A 24,701-nucleotide genomic window follows, 5' to 3' on the forward strand; every position below is an offset into this window, starting at 1 on the left:
TAATGCTCTTGTTTTTCTCAAAAAATTATGTTTACAATGCATTAATTGCAATGCATGCATGCATAAAGTACATGCATTGGTCAATTTTCTCTTAATACTTGCATGCAATGATTTAATGCACCTTGGAATCTGAACATGTGTTGGGGAACAACCAAATTGAGCCTTATAAAATGGAAAAACTAAAATTTTGAGATAAGCCCTATAAAACCGGAAAGGAGGGAGTAGAAAAAGAAGTACTCCATCCGGGAATAGTGCGCACTTCGAAACTAGAACCGTCAATAAATTTTGAGCTTGCGTCTCGTCACATTCCAAATTACTCCACGCCATCATATTGAGTTGCAAACCTGTTCACACCGATCACAACCTAAACGGTTTCCCACTTAGGAGCGTATTAGTACCATGCTATATTGAATTGCAAACCTGTTCACACCGATCACAACCTAAACGGTTCCCACTTAGGAGCGTATTAGTACTCGGTTATAAATACTAGTATGCCAAGATGACTGCACATTCCTCCTCAACTCCTCATCCACAAAAACAAACAAGTCATTCAGCATCCTTCCCTTGCATCTGCCATGGCCAGCGTGAGTTCTGGGTCGAGAGATTGCCACCAGGGAGAGGTGAGCATGGAAGCGGAAGCACGAGAGATGTCCCGCCTCGTTGCGAGAGCAGCCGACATGTCCCGCCGCGCGAAAGTAGCAGCACAGAGGTCCCGCCGCGCCGCTGAAGCAGCACGGAGGTCCCGCCGCGCCGTCGATGCAGCAGACTGGTCCAGCCGCGCCGCGGAAGCAGCAGAGATGTCCCGCCGCGCCACGAATGCAGCAGAGATGTCCCGCCGCGCCGCGGCGACCTGGGAAAATTTCTCGCAGGCAGGCGACGACTGTTACAGGCGCATGTATGCGATCGTCCATAGCCAGATGGATCAGATCTCCGGCTGGGCGAGGTTGCAGGACGACATGAAAGCCTCATTTGAACAGGCTACCGACGTCATCCGGCAACTAAGGGAGGGCAATGAGAGGCTCCGGGCCGAGCGCGACCTGCTGAGGGAGAAGATCATCTGAAGTGCAGACCAACAGGAGGAGACCAGTGCCTTGTTGAAGAGGACTGGCGTCATCGTCAAGAAACTTATGGATGAGAATGACATGCTCCGCAACGAGCGCCAAAGGCTGGTGGAGGAATTCGTGGATGTTCTCAAGCAGCGTCTTCAGGACACGAAAGAGCCCATCGCCGCTCGCCGCGGAGACTAGTTGCCGCGGCCTGCAGCAACGCATCAAGAAAGTAGAGATCAGCGAGCCATATCCTTGTCTTCTTTATTCTTTTGCCCTTGTGTATTTCGGGCGTAGCCGCATGTGGCTTTTTAAATTATCTTTCTAATTATGTAAGACAATTAATCGTCCTTATCTTTCTGTGGAAGATCAATGTTGCGAGGCTGGAATGAAGAAAACTCTTGCTGTGATGACTCTGGCGTTGTTGTTCTTCTAGTTGCTGCTGGGCTTCCTTCAGTTTCCTGGTTTCTTTTGATGTAATAATCGGTTTAGGATGTGGATTGTGTCGTCGGTTGTGAAATGTTGGGTTCTAGCGCGGATGTTTGGCCTTTGTTGGCCTCTTGGGATGTTGCGATTTCAATCTGGTAGCTTTTAGTCCTTCATGTTAGGCTGGAGTTGTGCTGAACTTCTTATGAATTGCGGTGGTTTTCAGTAATGAAAATCGGAAGGGGCAAGCCCTTCTTTGATAAAAAAAATTAATCGTCCTTATATATTCATTAGTCTTGCTATAAGTCGCAGTAGATGCTATATAGGTCCGTCGGATCTTACATCAAGACCCGTGCTTTCAGATTTTCTTTTTTCTCTCTTAAATCTCAATCGAGTGAGACATAGCCACGCCATTAAACAGAGGCTCAGGCACCATTAATGGAGACCTTGGGAGAGAGGTGGACGGTAGATGGAGGTCAAAGGGCTCTCCTCCCGATAAGCACGCGTAGGGGTCTGATCGCACGCCTCTCATACTCAAATAGCTACCCTGCAGGGCGCCTCCTAGCTAATAAAAAATGGGGACGCGTGGCGGCACGTAAAGGGTACTAGTAAGTAGAACGCCCACAGTTTCAATAATACTTGTGTTTCCGATTGTAACGTGACAGCACTTGTTCCAAAATGACTTTGTTGATTGTTAATGTGTGCGCCTTCGCAAATCGGACTGCAAATTTACCACAGCATGTTGGTGCCATGTCATGGCATCAAGCCAAGTTTCATTATTTTCATGCATGTTTTGGATTTACAGGAATTAAATAACTAAGTTTCTCAATGTTTCCAACCCAGCCACGACGCCCAGAATTTTGAATTTCATTCCCATTTCTTGCATGGAACCTAGAAATTTACCCGAGGACACACATGTGATTTTTCAACCAACTTTGGTGCACTGGAACATATGCTTGTATTTCAAATTTGAATTATGCACACAAAGGTGACACGTTCCCTCCCAGAACCACGAGCCTTCTTGAGAGAAGCTCCGATTTGCAAGAAGCTTATACCAAAATTTGTTCCTATTCGGCCAAATTTTTTTACCACAGCATGGTACTACCATGACATGACACCATGCCAAGTTTCATGATTTTAAAACCAAGTTTCTCAATGTTCTCGACCGAGCCACGATGCCCAGATGTTTGAATTTTATTCTCATTTTTTGCATGGGACCTACTCCCTCCTTCCATCTAAATAGGGACTAATGTGTTTTTCAAGACAACCTTTGACTATTGACAAGATTAATAGCACATGAGATGTATACTATGAAAATTATATTATTGGAAGCTTCTTTGACATACAAATTTGAAGGTATGCTTTGTGTAAGTTGCATGCCATATATTATTGCTCTAACGTTTGGTCAAAGTTAGCCTCGAAAAACGCATTAGGACCTATATAGATGGAAGGAGGGAGTAGAAATTCACCCGAGGACACAAATGTGATTTTTCAACCAACTTTGGTGCACGGGAGCATGTGCTTGTAGTTCAAATTTGAATTATGCACATTAAATGACCAAAAACTCAATTTATGTGTAAATAAGGCCAAACGAAGCTGGAATAATTCCAAAATTTAACAGGGCACTCATGTAGTTCTATGTTGCCTTTGTAAATAAACTCAAGGGGGACAACGTATATCGTTTCGCACTCAAAGGTGGCACGTTCCCTCTCAGAACCACGAGCCTTCTTGAGAGAAGCTTCGGTTTGCAAGAAGCTTATACCAAAATCTGTTCCTATTCGGCCAATTTTTTTACCACAACATGGTAGTACCATGACATGACATCCATGCCAAGTTTCATGATTTCAGACGTGTTTTGGATTTACAAGAATTTTAAAACCAAGTTTCTCAATGTTCTCGGCCGAGCCATGATGCCCAGATGTTTTAATTTTATTCTCATTTCTTGCATGGGACCTAGAAATTCACCCGAGGACACAAATGTGATTTTTCAACCAACTTTGGTGCATGAGAGCATGTGCTTGTAGTTCAAATTTGACTTATGCACATTAAATGACCAGAAACTCAATTAATGTATAAAAAACGACAAACGAACCCAGAATAATTCCAAAATTTAACAGGGCACTAATGTAGTTCTATGTTGCCTTTGTTAAGAAACTCAAGGGGGGCAGCGTATATCGTTTCACACTCAAAGGTGGCACGTTCCCTCTTAGAACCACGAGCTTCCAAATCGGCCCAATTTTTTACCACAACATGTTAGTGCCATGACATGACACCATGCCAAGTTTCATGATTTCCAGGCGAGTTTTGGATTTACATGAATTTAAAATCAAAGTTTCTCGATGTTCTCGGCCGAGTCATGACACCCAGATGTTTGAATTTCATTCTCTTTTCTTCCATGGGACCTAGAAATTCAACCAAGGACACACATGTGATTTTTCAACCCACTTTGGTGCGCCGGAGCATGTGCATGCAATTCAAATTTAGATTATGCACATTAAAAGTCCAGAAACTCAATTAATGTATAAAAAGGCCAAATGAACCCGAAATAATTCCAAAATTTAACAGGGCACTCATATAGTTCTATGTTGCCTCTGTAAATAAAATCAGGGGGAGGCAGCGTATATCGTTTCGCACACAAAGGTGACACGTTCCCTCTCGGAACCACGAGGCTTGTTGAGAGAATCTCCGGTTTTGCAAGAGGCTCATACCAAAACTTGTCCCAATTTAGCCAAAAATTATACGTATGAAAACAGGGTTTTGATTATCCCAAACATCTCGCTACCTAGACCAATAATGTACTATGATTTGAATTCAACATAAAATGGATACAAATATTTGAATTGGAGAGCGTATGGTACATGTAGTTCATAGTGAAATATGATTACTGCTATATGTATGTTTTTAATTATCAAGATAATATTTAAATTATTGTATAACTTGACAACAATCGTATTCAAATAAGGAAAATTGATTCAAATTTAGTCCATATGGTAGACGACAATATATATGTTCACATCATGGAGTAAAATGTTCATATATGATGGAAGATCAAAATGTACGACTACATCAATTATAAACCGCAAGGTCACATAACGATATATTCGAATTCAACATAACGTGGATTCAAAAATTGAAATTCGAGATCATGGCATCTGTAATCATATAAAAAGGGACATTACTCTTTCTTTGGTGGGAATTGATTTGTTTTTTGTTGTTGTTGAGGGAAGTGCGAATCGATTTGGTACTGTGCAGGGTAATCTTATTCTCCCGACTTTTTTTACATTTTTCTTGTAGTTTTTTCAATGGCATCTATAGCAATATAGTAAAAGGGGACATGACTCTCTTGGGTCTTGTATGAATTGTTTTTTTACACGTTAAGTTTGTTCTGCCGAACAAGGAATCCGCACCTTGTTATCCCAAAATTTTCAAGCTCGAGTATCTTTTGTCTCAGTTGCTTTGAAACACCCGCTTCTTCAACCCGCGCCGCGCCTTGTTATCCCGAAATTTGGACGCACGCGAGAACTTCCTCCTCATCCGAAATCGCTCCCGCAGCACAGACACGCGAAATCCCCCTTCTACCCCTCAGCCGAAAATGATGCTCCACGTCGCGGTGTCAAAACCGGTGGGGGTACGCTGGTAACTTACCCTACATTTCGGACAAGCGCGTCCCCAAGCTTGGCTCCCCCCTCCCCCTTCGCCCCCCATTCGTACACCGAGGCCGCCAAAACCCGCGAAACCCCACGCTCCTCCGTCGGCCTCCCGACCGCCGCCCAGCCGGAGACTCTTCCCCGACTACGTCGTCCACCGCAACAGCTTGCCGTCCCTCATCCACCGCACCGGATGAGGATCCGTTGTCGATCTCGTCGTCCCACCGGATCAGCCGCCGCGTCCTCCACCTCCAAGGAGCTGCCCGACGTTCGCCTCGTCTATCGCGCCACCTCAATCCCCACAGCGCCGTCTTGACCTGCCCCACCGGAACCGCAGCACCCTCACCAATTCCTCCGATGAAGCCGAGGCCAACTCGGCGCCACCAAGGAGGTTGTGCACTCACCACTGCATTTTATCTTTTATTCGATCTCACGGTGCTGCCGGTGCTCGATATCGAGCAGACATGGCCTGTCTCCATCGACGGCGCCGTCGCCGGCCACATCATCCACGACGTCTCTCCCCCATGTCGTTGCTTCCTCGGCGGCGACTTTCACAACGGCACTAGCTGCAGCTGCTCCGGCTCTCGCTCGCGTTGCGGCTCTATTCTTGCTGTCGGTCGCGCTGCTGCACTGCTCCTGCTTTCGTTCATGCTGCTGCTCTGCTCTTGCTCTCGCTTGCGCTGCTGCTGCTGCACGACCTCCGGCAGCTACAGGAGTTGCTGCTTTAGCACTCGCTCACGGTGCTACTTCACGACTTGCTCTCTGCTAGTGCGTTCCCTGCTCGAGCGTCTGCTGATTTAGATCACTGCTTCTCTGCTACTAGTGCTCGAACGCCCTAAACATCTATTGCAATGTTTTGTTACTAGTTCAATCAGTTTCGACAGTAAAATTCAGTTTTGACTGTGAAGTTCATTTTCTCCAGTTAAGTTCAGAGTGAACAGTACTTACAGCATCTGTCGGAGCGGCTGTGGCGCGGCTGATGAGTTTTACATCTAGCACTTTTTGGTGATGTATTTTACATCATCTATTACAGATGATATTAGGGTCCCACTTCAGATTAACATTGTCTGTCTTGTCATGCTTCAGCCTCATCGCCGTACACCTTAGCGGAGCTTCTCCAACGATGGAACCGTCCATCACAGCGGAGCAGTACCCTCGGCGCCGTTTCCAGAGGCCTCGGATCTTCTTCCCCGCCTCCGACAGTCACACCAGCATCATCACCATCCTCCACGTCAAACCCAATGATGCCGAGGTCCACAAGGCTATGCCAAAGAGGTTGTACACTCGTCGCCTCACTTTGTTTCTCCATTCCTCTGTTCTTCCAATTCATGTGAGCCAAACCCCCAGGTTGACTGAAATCCTATGTTTCCAAATGCTCTGTTTTGCACGTGCATTCCTATCCTATTACTGTGTTTTTCTTGTCCCTGCGTTTATAGAATCCTCCAATTCTAAGGAGCCCTTACAGATTTACTTCATTTTCAGATAGGCGTCAAAGAAAACTCTGTGTGTTATGTCCTGCTCCTGCCGTGCCGTCATCCACCCCACCTGAGGTGCACCATCGACAGAAGCGTTCACTGCAGCAGAGATCCCACCTGCAGACTTCCTTTCGCCGCCTCAGATCATCTTCCCCATTGCCGGCAGCCACGCCAACTGCATTACCATCATCCACTGAGCAGATGAACCTGAGGACTACACAGTTCCGGAAGAGAGGTCGCAGTCTTTCGTGTTTGCTTACGTTATACATCAGTTATTATTACCTGCTACTTTAACGTTCAGTCTTGAGTTTTGAATTGCCCATGGGTCTCATATCGAGCCAGCAACGAATAGTATCTGTCTACTATCTGGTTCATCTGGGGTCTTCTATGTGGTTCATGTTGGGTGGGCAACAAACAATAGATGATCCATTGTCTATCTTTTTAAACTGAAGCTATAATCTACCTGCTATCATTAGTTTTGGATCCATCCACTCGTTTGCTACCATCAGTCTTGATTTTTGCATGCACCCCTTAGGCCTTACAAAATCTAACTATTTTTTTTATTATGCATGTCAGATATTGTACACAATCATACTGAACATGTAGAGAAAAAGAGAAGACCGTTGCGTGCGAATATAATGTCATGCAGACGCCGCTCCATGGTGGGCGAAGTGGCCCCCCTCCTGCATTTCCAGATTGTATTCCAGAGGAAGATAACTGTTGAGATGGAGATTCAGAAGGAGCCGACCACGCCTATTTACCACATGAGGTGTTTTCTCTAACCTGGCATGCTGATGTTGGTCATATCATGCATATGGCGCCTTGCATTGCTTACATTATACATCTTATATGTCATCAGCTTAGTTTAGATTTGCTTTGTGTGAATGCCACCTGTTTGGTTTCTATATCATACTCCCACCATTCCTAAATATTTGTCTTTTTAGAGATTTCAACAAGTGACTACATACGGAACAAAATGAGTGAATCTACACTCTAAAATATGTCTATATACATCCCTATGTGGTAGTCCATTTGAAATCTCTAAAAAGACAAATATTTAGGAACGGAGGGAGTATATGGGAATTATGCAATGCCATCTTCTTTAGCCAGGCATCATATACGTGAATCATGCAATGCCATCCTGTTTAGCCAGTCATCGTATATGTGAATTGTATTGTGCCATATTTTTTTTCCATAATGTATTCCATTTGTCAACAATGTTCATATATTCATCTACTCTTCCTGTGCATCAGCCATTTTAGTCGGTCATGGGAAAATCTGGAGTGAAAACAAGGTCTTCTGAGCAGTCAGTGCTACTTGTCGATGCAGATTTCTTGCTGGTTACAGATAGCTCCACAGAGGAGGATTCAGAGAGAGATGACCAGTCGTATTCCCCCCCCCCCCCGAGGTGCATGCTCTAACTTGGCTGGGTTATATTGCTCATATCATGCATATGGTGTCTTGCATTGCCATGCCATCTGCTTAGATTAGACATGCTTTGTGTGAATGCCTCCTCTTTGCTTTCTATATCAGATATGTGAATTATGCAATGCCATGTTTTTCAGCCAGTTATCATATGTGTGAATTATGCACCGCCATGGAGCCAGGCATCATATATGTGAATTATCTCATGCCATCTTTTTTTTTCATTACGTATTCCATTTGTCGACAATCTGTGTATATTGAACTACTCTTCATGTGTATCAGCCATTTGAGCCGGTTATGGAAAAATCTGGAGTGAAAACAAGGTCTTCAGAGCAGGCAATGGTACCTGTTGAAGCATATATCTCGATGGTTACAGGGAGCTCCTGAGAGGAGGATTCAGAGACAGATGACCAGTCCTATATCCCACCTGAGGTGTATGCTCTAAGTTGCAATGTTTATATTTCTCATATGATGCATATGGTGTCTTGCATTGCTTAGTTTAGACATCATATGCACAATATTGAATTCTATCTGCTTAGTTTAGAAATCATACATGCGAGTGCCAGCTGCTTAGTATATGAATCAATTATGTCAATTATATCATGCCATCCTGTATACTTAGACAACATGTATGTGAATTATTTCATCCCAACCTATTTTAGGAAGACATCATATAGTTTTGTCATGTCATCCTGTTTAGGTACTCATCATATGTTGAATTATGCCATTATATCGTGTTAAGTTATCCATCATATATCTGAAACTGTGTCATGCTATCCTGTTTAGTTAGGAATCATATATGTGAAATTGTGTCATGCTGTCCTGTTTGGTTAGACAACATATATGTGAATTACCACATCTGTCTATCATACAATGTCTGTACGTTCAATTTCTTTTCTTGTTTATCAGCCATTTGAATTGGAGGGGGTGATGGCAGTATCTAAGGGAGCAAAAACCCGTTCTTCACAAAAGACAGTGCTACCCGTTGATGCAGATAGAACCATGGTTGTACTGGCCCACAAACTAGCCCCACCACACATAATCGAGACTCTTCCAGATTGCACACTTACACCGTTGGGCAGAGAACCAGCTACAACCCATCTAACCGCAACCCCAGCGGATAGTAATCCACTTATAGTTGACAAAGCACCATGTCCACCACAGAGTACCCCCACACGAGAAGTTTGTAAAGCTACTGCAGTGCCCAAAGCACGAAGACCACCACAGCTAACCCAAACTCCATGTTTAAAGCAGAAGAGCAACTATTCTCAGGTCAGATTCCGTAGCTATGGTCCATACTCCTTTGTTGTTGCATCACTGTATTTACTCATACCAACTACTTTTGAATTTGAAGGATCCAATTGAAACTCCAATGGCGCAACAGGTATGTTTTAAACCTATTTCTTTAACTGGATTGTTGTTCTAACTTCTTGCTCTATGTTGATTTCAGTTTAAGTTGTATAAACAGTTATGTTCTCATGTGATGCACATTACAAGTGCTGCCAATGCTGTGTAGTTTCTCACACTTATATTCTGTCTATGCTGTTGTGTCTTAAAAATATATGAGTTGAACTGTGTCTCTATCTTGATTAGGGAACATAAACTAGAATGATATGGACAATACAGTGACCATAGTACATAGATATATGTTTGTTTCATGCTGTTATCCTGTCCACCTGACTACTGAACCGGTTTACCAAAATGAGTTTCGTATACTACAAGCTAAACCTGTGATGTGTCTGCTTGTTTCTCTTGTAGTATGCAAACAGAATGTTGGAGAAGAGCACCCCACTATGAAATGGTAGAGAAAGTAATGCAGATAAGGTTCAAGATAGTGAGACAACCCTGTTGGTCTCTAAGAAAGGTGATAAAAACGATCTTGTAGACAGTGAGAAAACCCACAGTCCTGCGTTGATGTAGTGTTCGAGTTACTGGCCAGTACCGCCGGCACAAGCTCTTCGAACTCGCTGCCTGAATCACTTCGGCTTCTTCAGTCTCAGCTACAAGCTGAAAGGCATCAGTCAGCTGTGCTGCGGCAAGAAGCCGAAGGACTGAGGAAGTCCCTGCAGAATTCAGATGCGTACTTTCTTGTGCAACAGCAAGCGCTGGAGGATTTAAGCGCCAAACAAGAGAAAGTTAATAAGCTTGCTAAGCATCTTTCCAGCATTATGGGTACCCAGGATATTGTTTCTTGAACTCTTCTGAAGTGGTTTCAGTTCTGGACTTGTTTTGCTGCGGCGTTTATATGCTGCTTTGTTCCCTATATTTGCACTGGTGGCGAACTTTGACGCCCAGTGGATGTAATATGTGTAATAGCCGTGATAGCCTAGCATAAGTTGCTTGCTTATTTATTTCCTTGTTGTCTTGTTTATTTGTTTGCTTGTAGTCAGTGCAGTTCTTTTTCCGCGGTTTGCTAGTGGCTGCAATAACCTATTTTTTAAAACTAGGCCACAATAACCATGGGCTAATATTTACTGTAGTGACACTGGGCCTCCTAGGGGCCGTAGAAACAGTGGGCCTTCTACGGGCCGTAGAAACAGTAGGCCTTCTATGGGCCTTCTACGGGCCGTAGAAACAATGGGCCTTCTACGGGCCGTATCATCAATGGGCCTTATACGGGCCGTATGATCGATTGGCCAAACATGGGCCAATAACAGGCCGCATTATGGCCGTAAACGGGCTAGAGTTGGAATCGTCCGTTCATGGGCCGACCATAACGGGCCATCGTTAATAGGCCGTATTTGATGACGCTATGAAAACGGGCCAACGTATTAACGGACCACAAACGGGCGGACTGTAACCACGGGCTGAATTTGGCCCACAAGCAGGAAATGACAGTAACAAGCCGTAATTAAACGAATGCTGGAAATGAGCCCAAGAATAAATGGGCTCTGAGAAGGCTGAAAGATAACATGGGCTGGAAACGGCCCAACGGAATAACGGGCCGTTAATGGGTATAAAATGATACACTGTTCATTACGGGCCGTTAATGGGTGTAAAGTGATACACTGTTCATTACAGGCCAGTTTCACCACGGGCCGTTAATAGGCCAAGAGTTACATAGGGCCTCATATGGGCGGAAAGACGTCATGGGCCATACATGGGCTAGAAGTGAAAACGGGCTGGAATCATATTGGATGGCCCAGATGACGCTACTGGGCCTAATTCGGATAGGGCGTAATGGGCCTTGGGTTAGCGGGCTGTAAATGGGCTATATGCGAACAAGCCGTTAACAGGCTTTCCATGGGCCGGCCCGCCACCTTTTGACCAAGTCAAACGGGTCGGCCTTTTCACAGGAATGGGCCTCTGTTGGGCCATGCCACGTGTCGATGTATCATAGGCGCCTTCCGTCCAATGAGTGGATGACATCTGTCCCAACGATGAGCCGACACGTGTTTCCTCCAGCCAATGATGATTGTACACGTTGAAAATCCCCACTGGTCGGGGCTATTAATGGGTTATCGGATCCAAAACCCGACCCGATAGCTTAACGGCGTTCCGTTACGGTGGATGCCACGTGTCGGTCACCCTTGACGAAAGCACTTCTGTGACGCGCGATTTATCGTCATGGAAGTGGACACTTCCGTGATGATAATTTTGGCAATGTCATGGAACACTTCTACGACAGCACAGGTATGACTGTCTTGATTCTGTCATAAATTTGTCATGGATGTACATGCATGACAGAAAACACGACCTACTGTGACAAACACGTATCATCACGGAAGTGTATTTTTTTGTAGTGTACCATCCTATAGTTGACTGATGTCTTCTTCATTGTGCAAACAAAGATCTTTGTTATTCGTCGCAAGTTTCTTCATCCTAACAATCTTTCTGAGTTTCTTGACTTGACTGTTATTCATGGACATCTCATTTCCCCATATGCAAAATGGGTCGAACAGTGGGTCTAAGCCTCTGACAGCAGAACCTACATGTGCAAGACCAAATTGTAAGAAACCTAAATATTAGAATGATTCCTGCAACTGCACAATAATGTGCTATTAGCCAAAGGACCCTGCTTGAACAAACCTCGATGGTAAACCGCAGTGTCTCCCATTGTTTCCCTGCAACACACATAAGGAAGATCTTGATCAGGTTAACTGAGAGTTACCGTACTATCAGTAGAATATGTATTGAGTACAACCAAATTCGATTGGTGTCACATGCATAACAATACAAAATTGTACCCACGGCAAATGAAAATCAAATTGCAGAACTGAACCAAACTGTTAAATGGACAGCAGACCAAATGAACCAAAATAGTTAACTGAGCAGGACATTGCAGAATAGAAACATGTACTAGAAGATAAGACAGTTAACAAAACAAAGAATGCTTGAGAACAGTACTATGAAATGTAGCAATTGTTGGACCAAAGTGTTAACTGAACATTACATTTCAGAGGACCAAACTGTTAACTGAACATCAAATTCCATATTAACATTACAGAGGACAAAGCACTAGAAGGCACTGGCAGTGGCCTCGAGAAGACATCACGAACTGTATTTTAAAGTAGACAACCGCGTGGCGGTGTCGACGGTGGCCTCGAAGACGAGGTGCTCCTCCAAGATCTGGCGGCCGACACGCATGGCAGCCATAGCGACCTCGTTCGCGCGTGCGGCCGCATGCTACTGAGCTCCATGTTATACTGCGTGCAAAATGGCTGTGGGCGGCGCTTAATTGGAGGAGGGGTGCAGTGATTTCGGTGGAAGGTGTCGCTCCGTCGGTCGGGGCATGTGGGATGGGAAAGGAGGAGGATGGTGTGGGTGGGGTGTGGATTACCTGACCATATCGACGAGGCCGTGCAGCAAGAAGAAGGGTCGGCGGCGAGTTGGCCGCACAACAAGAAGAAGGGTCGCCGGCGAGGAGGCGGCGCTGCAAGAAGAAGGGTCGCCGGCGAGGAGGCGGCGCTGCAAGAAGAAGGGTAGCCGGCGAGGAGGCGGCGCTACAAGAAGAAGGGTTGCCGGCAAGGAGGCTGAGCTGCCAGTAAGCAGCAGTGAAGGTTTGAACTTGGAAAACAAGGAGGAACAGTGGAAATGTGGCTTTTGGTAGGAGGGACGGGGCGGGGAGATAGATATTTCCGCGGTGGCAAAAATTTTTTGCTCGGTGCCGCGAGAAACTGGCGCGCAAGTGTGGCTCAAGCTGGGGCGGTCGACTGTAGACGACGAAGCTTCCTGCGTAAGCTAGACAAGACGGTGCGCCAAGATATTTTATATCGCATCCCACACGATTTTTTCTACTAAACTGTTTGTGGTATACCTGATTTTTTCATTATGAGACAAAATGGTGTTACGAAGGGAAAGGATGGTGTTTGAATTGCTAGAACATTTACGTACAGTGAACATGCAACTAGTACATGAGTGTCGTGGTTATATTTGGAATTATTCCAGGTTCGTTTGACATTTTTGCATTAATTGAGTTTCTAGGCATTTAATGTGCATAATTCAAATTTGAACTACAAGCACATGCTCCAGTGCACCAAAGTTGGTTGAAAAATCACATGTGTGTCTTTGGGTGAATTTATAGGTCCCATGCAAAAAATGGGAATGAAATTCAAACATCTGGGCGTCGTGGCTCGGCCGAAAAGATCGAGAAACTTGGTTTTTAATTCCCGTGAATCCAAAACACGCCTGAAAATCATGAAACTTGGCATGGTGTCATGACATGGAACCAACATGCTGCGGTAAATTTTTGCCCGAATTGGGACAAGCTTTGGTGTAAGCTTCTTGCAAACCAGAGCTTCCCTCAAGAAGGCTCGTGGTTCCGAGACGGAACGTGTCACCTCCGTATGCGAAAGGAGATAAATATACTGCCTTCTTCCGCCTTAATTTTTTCATACAGTCAGATTAAACCAAATAGAAGTATCGTGCTAAATTTTGGAATTATTTCGGGTTCATTTGGCATTTTTATGCATTAATTAAGTTTCTGGGCATTTAATGTGCATAATTCAAATTTGAACTACAAGGACATGCTCCAGTGCATCAAAGTTGTTTGAAAAATCACATGTGTATCCTTGTGTGAATTTCTAGGTCCCATGCAAGAGATGAGAGTGAATTTCAAATATTTGGGCGTCGTGGCTCGGCCGGAAAGATTGAGAAACTTGGTTTTTTAATTCCTGTAAATCCAAAACACGCCTCAAAATCATGAAACTTGGCATGGTGTCATGACATGGCACCAAAATGCTGCGGTAATTTTTTGGCCGAATTGGGACAAGCTTTGATGTAAGCTTCTTACATATCAGAGCTTCCGTCAAGAAGGCTCGTGGTTCCGAGAGGGAACGTGCCACCTCCGTGTGTGAAACGACATACGTACACTGCCTTCTCCCGCCTTAATTTTTTTACACAGGCAGATTAGACCAAATAGAAGTATCGTGCTAAATTTTGGAATTATTCCTGGTTCGTTTGGCCTTTTTTATACATTAATTGAGTTTCTGCGCATTTAATGTGCATAATTCAAATTTGAACTACAAGCACAGGCTCCAGTGCACCAAAGTTGTTTGAAAAACCACATGTGTGTCCTTGGGTAAATTTCTAGGTCCTATGCAAGAGATGGGAATGGAATTCAAACATCTGGGCGTCGTGGCTCGGCCAGAAAGATTGAGAAAATAGGTTTTTTAATTCCTGTACATCCAAAACACGCCTGAAAATCATGAAACTTGGCATGGTGTCATGACAGGGCACCAACATGCTGCGGTAATTTTTTTGTCTGAATTGGAACAACCTTTGGTGTAAGCTTCTTGCAAACCGGAGCTTCCGTCATGAAGGCTCATGGTTCCGAGAGGGAACGTGTCACCTCCGTGTGCGAAACGAGTTACGTATACTGCCTTCTCCCGCCTTAATTTTTTTACACAGGCAGATTAGACCAAATAAAAGTATCGTGCTAAATTTTGGAATTATTCCGGGTTCGTTTGGCATTTTTATGCATTAATTGAGTTTCTGGGCATTTAATGTGCATAATTCAAATTTGAACGACAAGTACATGCTACAGTGCACCATAGTTGTTTGAAAAATCACATGTGTGTCCTTGGGTGAATTTATAGGTCCCATGCAAGAGATGGGAATGAAATTCAAACATCTGGGCGTCATGGCTCGCCCGGAAAGATTGAGAAACTTGGTTTTTTAATTCCTGTAAATTCAAAACACACCTGAAAATCATGAAAATTGGCATGGTGTCATGACATGGCACCAACATGCTGCGGTATTTTTTTTGCCGAATTGGCACAAGCTTTGGTGTTAGTCATGCAAACCGGAGCTTCCCTCCAGAAGGCTCGCGGTTCCGAGAGGGAACGTGTCACCTCCGTGTGCGAAAAACTGTCTTCTCCCGCCTTAATTTTTTTACACAGGAAGATTAGACCAAATAGAATTATCGTGCTAAGTTTTGGAATTATTTCGGGTTCGTTTGGCATTTTTATGCATTAATTAAGTTTCTGGGCATTTAATGTGCATAATTCAAATTTGAACTACAAGCACATGCTCAAGCGCACCAAAGTTGTTTGAAAAACCACATGTGTGTCCTTGGGTGAATTTCTAGGTCCTATGCAAGAGATGGGAATGAAATTCAAACATTTGGGCGTCCTGGCTCTAACGGAAAGATTGAGAAACTTGTTTTTTTAATTCCTATAAATCCAAAACACGCCTGAAAATCATGAAACTTGGCACGGTTTCATGACATGGCACCAACATGCTGCGGTAATTTTCTGTCCGAATTGGGACAAGCTTTGGAGTAAGCTTCTTGCAAACCGGAGCTTCCGTCAAGAAGGCTCGTGGTTCCGAGAGGGAACATGTCACCTCCGTGTGCGAAATGAGATATGTATACTGCCTTCTCCCGCCTTAATTTTTTTACACAGGCAGATTAGACTAAATAGAAGTATCGTGCTAAATTTTGGAATTATTCCGGGTTCGTTTGGCATTTTATGCCTTAATTGAGTTTCTGGGCATTTAATGTGCATAGTTTAAATTTGTTTGGCTCCAGTGCACCAAAGTTGTTTGAAAATCACATGTGTGTCCTTGGGTGAATTTATTGGTCCCATGCAAGAGATGGGAGTGAAATTCAAACATCTAGGCGTCGTGGCTCGCCCGGAAAGATTGAGAAACTTGGTTTCTTAATTCCTGTAAATCCAAAACACGCCTGAAAATTATGAAACTTGGCATCGTGTCATGACATGGCACCAACATGCTGCGGTAATTTTTTGGCCGAATTGGGACAAGCTTTGGTGTAAACTTCTTGCAAACCGGAGCTTCCCACAAGAAGGCTCGTGGTTCCAAGAGGGAACATGTCACCTCCGTGTGCGAAATGAGATACGTATACTGCCTTCTCCCGCTTTGATTCTTTTACACAGGCAGATTAGACCAAATAGAAGTATTGTGCTAAATTTTGGAATTATTCCGGGTTCATTTGGCATTTTTATGCATTAATTGAGTTTCTAGGCATTTAATGTGCATAATTCAAATTAGAACTACAAGCACATGCTCCAGTGCGCCAAAGTTGGTTGAAAATCACATGTGTGTCTTTGGGTGAATTTATAGGTCCCATGCAAAAAATGGGAATGAAATTCAAACATCTGGGTGTCGTGGCTCGGCCGAAAAGATCGAGAAACTTGGTTTTTAACTCCTGTGAATCCAAAACACGCCTGAAAATCATGAAACTTGGCATGGTGTCATGACATGGAACCAACATGCTGCGGTAAATTTTTGGCTGAATTGGGACAAGCTTTGGTGTAAGCTTCTTGCAAACTAGAGCTTCCTTCAAGAAAGCTCGTGGTTCCGAGAGGGAACGTGTCACCTCCGTGTGCGAAACGAGATACGTATACTGCCTTCTCCCGCCTTAACTTTTTTACACAGTCAGATTAAACCAAATAGAAGTATCGTGCTAAATTTTGGAATTATTCCGGGTTCGTTTGGCATTTTTATGCATTAATTGAGTTTCTGGGCATTTAATGTGCATAATTCAAATTTGAACAACAAGCACATGCTCCAGTGCACCAAAGTTTTTTGAAAAATCACATGTGTATCCTTGGGTGAATTTCTAGGTCCCATGCAAGAGCTGAGAGTGAAATTCAAACATCTGGGCGTCGTGGCTCGGCCGGAAAGATTGAGAAACTTGGTTTTTTAATTCCTGTAAATCCAAAACACCCCTGAAAATCATGAAACTTGGCATGGTGTCATGACATGGCACCAAAATGCTGCGGTAATTTTTTTGGCCGAATTGGGACAAGCTTTGATGTAAGCTTCTTGCATATCAGAGCTTCCGTCAAGAAGGCTCGTGGTTCCGAGAGGGAACGTGTCACCTCCGTGTGTGAAACGACATACGTACACTGCCTTCTCCCGCCTTAATTTTATTACACAGGCAGATTAGACCAAATAGAAGTATCGTGCTAAATTTTGGAATTATTCCTGGTTCGTTTGGCCTTTTTTATACATTAATTGAGTTTCTGCGCATTTAATGTGCATAATTCAAATTTGAACTACAAGCACAGGCTCCAGTGCACCATAGTTGTTTTAAAAACCACATGTGTGTCCTTGGGTGAATTTCTAGGTCCTATGCAAGAGATGGGAATGAATTTCAAACATCTGGGCGTTGTGGCTCGACCAGAAAGATTGAGAAAATTGGTTTTTTAATTCCTGTACATCCAAAACACGCCTAAAAATCATGAAACTTGGCATGGTGTCATGACAGGGCACCAAAATGCTGCGGTAATTTTTTTGTCTGAATTGGGACAAGCTTTGGTGTAAGCTTCTTGCAAACCGGAGCTTCCGTCAAAAGGCTCGTGGTTCCGAGAGGGAACGTGTCACCTCCGTGTGCGAAACGAGTTACGTATACTGCCTTCTGCCGCCTTAATTTTTTACACAGGCAGATTAGACCGAATAAAAGTATCGTGCTAAATTTTGGAATTATTCCGGGTTCATTTGGCATTTTTATGCATTAATTGAGTTTCTGGGCATTTAATGTGCATAATTCAAATTTGAACGACAAGTACATGCTCAAGTGCACCATAGTTGTTTGAAAAATTACATGTGTGTCCTTGGGGTGCATTTATAGGTCCCATGCAAGAAATGGGAATGAAATTCAAACATCTGGGCGCCGTGGCTCGCCCGGAAAGATTGAGAAACTTGGTTTTTTAATTCCTGTAAATTCAAAACACGCCTGAAAATCATGAAACTTTGGATGGTGTCATGACATGGCACCAACATGCTGCGGTAAATTTTTTTTGCCGAATTGGCACAAGCTTTGGTGTTAGCTTCTTGCAAACCGGAGCTTCCCTCCAGAAGGCTCGCGGTTCCGAGAGGGAACGTGTTACCTCCGTGTGCGAAACGAGATACATATACTGCCTTCTCCCGCCTCAATTTTTTTACACAGGCAGATTAGACCAAATAGAAGTATCATGCTAAATTTTGGAATTATTCTGGGTTCGTTTGGCATTTTTATGCATTAATTAAGTTTCTGGGCATTTAATGTGCATAATTCAAATTTGAACTACAAGCACATGCTCCAGTGCACCAAAGTTGTTTGAAAAACCACATGGGTGTCCTTGGGTGAATTTCTAGGTCCTACGCAAGAGATGGGAATGGAATTCAAACATTTGGGCGTCGTGGCTCGGCCGGAAAGATTGAGAAACTTGTTTTTTTTAATTCCTGTAAATCCAGAACATGCCTGAAAATCATGAACTTGGCACGGTTTCATGACATGGAACCAACATGCTGCGGTAATTTTCTGTCCGAATTGGGACAAGCTTTGTTGTAAGCTTCTTGCAAACCGGAGCTTCCGTCAAGAAGGCTCGTGGGTCCGAGAGGGAACGTGTCACCTCCGTGTGCGAAATGAGATACGTATACTGCCTTCTCCCGCCTTAATTTTTTTACACAGGCAGATTAGACCAAATAGAAGTATCATGCTAAATTTTGGAATTATTCCGGGTTCGTTTGGCATTTTATGCCTTAATTGAGTTTCTGGGCATTTAATGTGCATAGTTCAAATTTGAACTACAAGCACATGCTCCAGTGCACCAAAGTTGTTTGAAAATCACATGTGTGTCCTTGGGTGAATTTATTGGTCCCATGCAAGAGATGGGAGTGAAGTTCAAACATCTGGGCGTCGTGGCTCGCCCGGAAAGATTGAGAAACTTGGTTTCTTAATTCCTGTAAATCTAAAACAAGCCTGAAAATCATGAAACTTGGCATCGTGTCATGACATGGCACCAACATGCTGCGGTAATTTTTTGGCCGAATTGGGACAAGCTTTGGTGTAAACTTCTTGCAAACCGGAGCTTCCCTCAAGAATGCTCGTGGTTCCGAGAGGGAACATGTCACCTCCGTGTGCGAAATGAGATACGTATACTGCCTTCTTCCGCTTTATTTTTTTTACATAGGCAGATTAGACCAAATAGAAGTATCGTGCTAAATTTTGGAATTATTTGGGGTTCGTTTGGCCTTTTTTAAACATTAATTAAGTTTCTGCGCATTTAATGTGCATAATTCAAATTTGAACTACAAGCACAGGCTCCAGTGCACCAAAGTTGTTTGAAAAACCACATGTGTGTCCTTGGGTGAATTTCTAGGTCCTATGCAAGAGATGGGAATGTAATTCAAACATCTGGCTGTCGTGGCTCGACCGGAAAGATTGAGAAACTTGGTTTTTTAATTCCTGTAAATCCAAAACATGCGTGAAAATCATGAAACTTGGCATGGTGTCATGACATGGCACCAACATGCTGCGGTAAATATTTTGGCCGAATTGGGACAAGCTTTGGTGTAAAATTCTTGCAAACCGGAGCTTCCTCAAGAAGGCTCGTGGTTCCGAGAGGGAACTTGTCACCTTGGTGTGCGAAACAAGATACGTATACTGCCTTCTCCCGCCTTAATTTTTTTACACAGGCAGATTAGACCAAATAGAAGTATCGTGCTAAATTTTGGAATTATTCCGGGTTCGTTTGGCCTTTTTTATACATTAATTGAGTTTCTGCGCATTTAATGTGCATAATTCAAATTTGAACTACAAGCACAGGCTCCAGTGCACCAAAGTTGTTTGAAAAACCACATGTGTGTCCTTGGGTGAATTTCTAGGTCCTATGCAAGAGATGGGAATGTAATTCAAACATCTGGCCGTCGTGGCTCGGCCGGAAAGATTGAGAAACTTGGTTTTTTAATTCCTGTAAATCCAAAACATGCGTGAAAATCATGAAACTTGGCATGGTGTCATGACATGGCACCAACATGCTGCGGTAATTTTTTTGGCCGAATTGGGACAAGCTTTGGTGTAAAATTCTTGCAAACCGGAGCTTCCTCAAGAAGGCTCGTGGTTCCGAGAGGGAACTTGTCACCTTGGTGTGCGAAACGAGATACGTATACTGCCTTCTCCCGCCTTAATTTTTTTACACAGGCAGATTAGACCAAATAGAAGTATCGTGCTAAATTTTGGAATTATTCCGGGTTCGTTTGGCCTTTTTTATACATTAATTGAGTTTCTGCGCATTTAATGTGCATAATTCAAATTTGAACTACAAGCACAGGCTCCAGTGCACCAAAGTTGTTTGAAAAACCACATGTGTGTCCTTGGGTGAATTTCTAGGTCCTATGCAAGAGATGGGAATGAAATTCAAACATCTGGGCGTCGTGGCTCGGCCAGAAAGATTGAGGAACTTGGTTTTTTAATTCCTGTAAATCCAAAACACGCCTGAAAATCATAAAACTTGTCATGGTGTCATGACATGGCACCAACATGCTGTGGTAATTTTTCTGTCCGATTTGCCAAGGCGCACACATTAACTATCACCAAAGTCATTTTGGAACTAGTGTTGTCACGTTAAAAATTTGAAACACAAGTATTATTGAAACCGTGGGTGTTCTACTTACCAATTACATGCCGTCATGCGTCCCCTTTTTTTATTGGCTAGGAGGTGCCGTGCGGGGTAGCTATTTGAGTACGGGAGGCGTGCGATCAGACCCCTGTGCGTGCTCATCGGGAGGAGAGCCCTTTGACCGCTACCCACCGCACACCTCCCTCCCAACGTCCCCATTAATGGCGCCCGAGCGCCTGTTCTACGGCGTGGCTATATGTCTCACTGGACTGAGATTTAAGAGAGAGAAAATGAAAATTTGAAAAGAAAGTTTTGCACGGATCTTGATGTAAGATCCGACGGACCTATATAGCATCGACTGTGACTTATAGCAAGCATGATGAATATAAGGACGATGACAGTGGATAATAATTGTCTTACATATTTAGGAACATAATTAAAAAAGCCACATGCGGCAACGCCAGAAATACACAAGGGCAAAAGAAGAAGGAATACAACGATCTGGCTCGCTGATCTCTACTTTGTTGATGTGTTGCTGCAGGCCGCGGGAACTAGTCTCCGCGGTGAGCGGCGATGAGCTCTTTCTTGTCCTCAAGATGTTGCTTGAGAGCAACAAAGGATTCCTCCACCAGCCTTCTGTGCTCGATGCGTAGCATGGCATTCTCGTCCATAAGTTTCTCGATGATGGCGCCGGTCCTCTTCAACAAGGCAGTGGTCTGCTCCCGCTACTACGCACTTCCGACGATCTTCGACCTCAGCAATTCGCACTCGGCCTGGAGCTTCACATTGCTCTCGTTTAGTTGCCGGATGACGCCGGTACACTGTTCAAATGAGGCTTTCGGGTCATCCTGCAACCTCGCCCACCTGGAGGTCTGATCCATCTGCCTAAGGACGAGGGCACGCATGCGCCTGTAAGAGTCCTAGCCTGCCCGTGAGACATTTTCCCAGGCCGTCGCGGTGCGGGAGGACATCTCTGCTGCATTCGCAGCACGGCGGGTCATCTCTTCTTCTTCTGCGGCGCGGCCGGACCAGTCTGCTGCATCGACGGCGCGGCGGGACCTCCGTGATGCTTCAGCGGCGCGGTGGGACCTCTCAGCTACTACGGCCGCGCGGCGGGACATGTTGGGTGCTTTCGCGACGAGGCGGGACATCTCTCGTGCTTCCGTTTCCAGGCTCGCCTCTCCCTGGTGGCAATCTGTCGACCAAGAACTCACGCTGGCCTTGGCAGACGCAAGGGAACGATGATGAATGACTTGTTTGTTTTTGTGGATGAGGAGTTGAGGAGGAATGTGCAGTCATCTTGGAGTAGTTGTATTTATAACCGAGTAGTAATGCGCTCCTAAGTGGGAAACCGTTTAAGTTTTGATCGGTGTGAACAGGTTTGCAATTTGGAATGTGACGGGACGCGGCCTCCCTGTTCTTCTAAAAAAATTGTGACGGGATGCATGCTCAAAATTTACTGACGGTTATAAGTGCGGCACTATTCCCAGAAGGCGTAACGTGGGCACGTACGCCTTCTCGGCCGCGTACGTGGCATTTGCACCATAGGGTGCACCGCAATAGGCAATGTCAGCACACGTCTTGTTCCAACAACCGTGCATTCTCGTTATTACCATCGCGCACGCTTCTTTTAATTAGAATGTGTGTGCCCGTCTAGAGCACACACGTTGATCTATCTAACTGTTTCAGTTTGTTGTGGCTAATCGCAAACAGTTCATCCAAGTGAAGTGTATGCCATCAATCATAGACACTTTGATCTGGCTGACCCATTTCTGTTATGTTGCCTAATCACAAACAGTTAATCCTTCTGAAGTGTATGTCGTCAATCACACACACCTTGATCTGGCTGACCGTTTCTTTTGTGTTGCCTAATCACAAACAGATCATCTGAGTGAACCATATGCTCTAAATCGCACACGCCTTCATCAGGCTGCCCATTTCTTTTGTTCCGCATCATCGCAAACAACTAATTGGACTGAACCGTATGCCCTAGATAGCACACGCAACTAAAAATCTGAACCGTGTTTGATGGCTCCGCCGTCGCAAACGTTTTGCACCTTTTTTGACGGTTCTTTTGCACCACCGTTTGCGATTATTGCATCGCACATAGTTTCATCGAAGGGTCTCTGATCGTAGTGTCGCGTTAGCAGCATCCTACAGTAGTGTGTACTATAAAAACTAAATTAGATCATTATTATTCATCAGGGGTTGATTGTTGGTCTGTCGAGTCTTTTCTTGAAAACTCTCACTCATGTGGTGTATATGGTGGACACTCCCTAACAGTTATTTCGACCGTCAGTGATGGCCGCTCCTCCCTTCGTCCCAAGTGCATTACACAAAAATGTCTAGCACACAGGAACGAAGGAGAAGCAACCCCACGGCAACAGTCAGGATTCTTCCTCTCTTATATTTCGATAGTATATGGTGGACACTCCCTCACAGTTATTTAGACTGTCAGTGATGGTCTCTTCCCCTCCTTCTCTCGTGCATTACCATGGTATATCACGAGCAGAAGGAAGAGGAAGCGACCCCCACGACAATAGTCGGGATTCTTCCTCTCTTATATTTCGACAATATATGGTAGACACTCCCTCACAGTTATTTCGACCCTCGTTGATGGTCACTTCCCCTCCTTCTCTCGTGCATTACCAAGGTATATCATGAGAAGAAGGAAGAGAAGTGACCCCCATGACAACAGTCGGCATCCCTCCTTCAAGAATAGACTGAAAGTCACTCAAGTAGCATCGACAGACTGGAAGTCAACCCGTTACATATATGGAGCAATGACATAAACAATGGTCTATGTCCTGTCGGAATATTGATTAATTCCCGTTCCGGCATATCACGGGCACTCGATATTTCCTACTTTCTACACAAGTCATGCCAAAATTCATGAAACATTTCGGCATGACCTTTGCTAAAACAAGACATATCGAGCGCCTGAAATTTGCCGGAACGGAAATGAATCAACATTCCGACAAACATAGGCCACTCGGAGGTGTTCTCTGCAAACAATAAAAGCCAGGATAGCAATTGGCAAGCACATACACATGCTAGTACTACACAACACTACTCCACATATCACGTGTCCAAATAAATCATGTTTACTCACTAGACGACTGTCGAGGATCTTCTGGGTGTCGTCGAGCGGCTCATCAGTGTGATCTACCCTGCACCACATGAGGAGTCACACATGAGCATGTAAAGACTATACATTTTCATTTCAAAATTACTAGCTTCATTTCTTCACATATTCAAACAGAGTCAAGTTCCTTACATTTTCATTTCAAAATAAATCCTAACTTCACATTTTCATTTCAAAAAATACAAGCCTCACATTTTCATTTCATAAAAAATACAAGCCTCACATTTTCAATTCAACATTGTTGGATTTTACTTCTCCCAATAATTCCCCTAAAATATTCATATATTTTTTTATGCACTTGATAATCAATTTATAATGAAGCACATAACATTTTTTCAGAATATAACAAGTACAGAACAATTTATAATGAACTATAAGCTACAAAGTATAAACTACTTCAGTAAACTACAAACTATAAACTAATTTAGTTAAATGAGAGAGCTAGCTAGGAGGGAGGAGGAGGAGGGAGGAGGGCCAGCAGCAGCTGGAGGAGGAGGGTCGACGATGGCTGGAGAATGGAGGCGGGAGGGAGGAGAGAGGAGGTGGGAGGACGGAGGAGGAGGAGCGGTTCGAGGAGGAGGAGCGGGGGGACGCGGGAGGAGGAGGGGCGGCTAGAGGAGAAGGTAGCAGGTGGAGGGAGGAGGGGCGGCTAGAGGAGGAGGAGCAGGTGGAGGGAGGAGGGAGGAGGAGGGGCGGCTTGAGGAGGATGGAGCAGGGAAGAGGGAGGAGGGGCGACTAGAGAAGGAGGA

The sequence above is a fragment of the Aegilops tauschii genome, chromosome 1 (assembly GCF_002575655.3).
Source record: "Aegilops tauschii subsp. strangulata cultivar AL8/78 chromosome 1, Aet v6.0, whole genome shotgun sequence".
In the NCBI taxonomy this organism is placed as follows: domain Eukaryota; kingdom Viridiplantae; phylum Streptophyta; class Magnoliopsida; order Poales; family Poaceae; genus Aegilops; species Aegilops tauschii.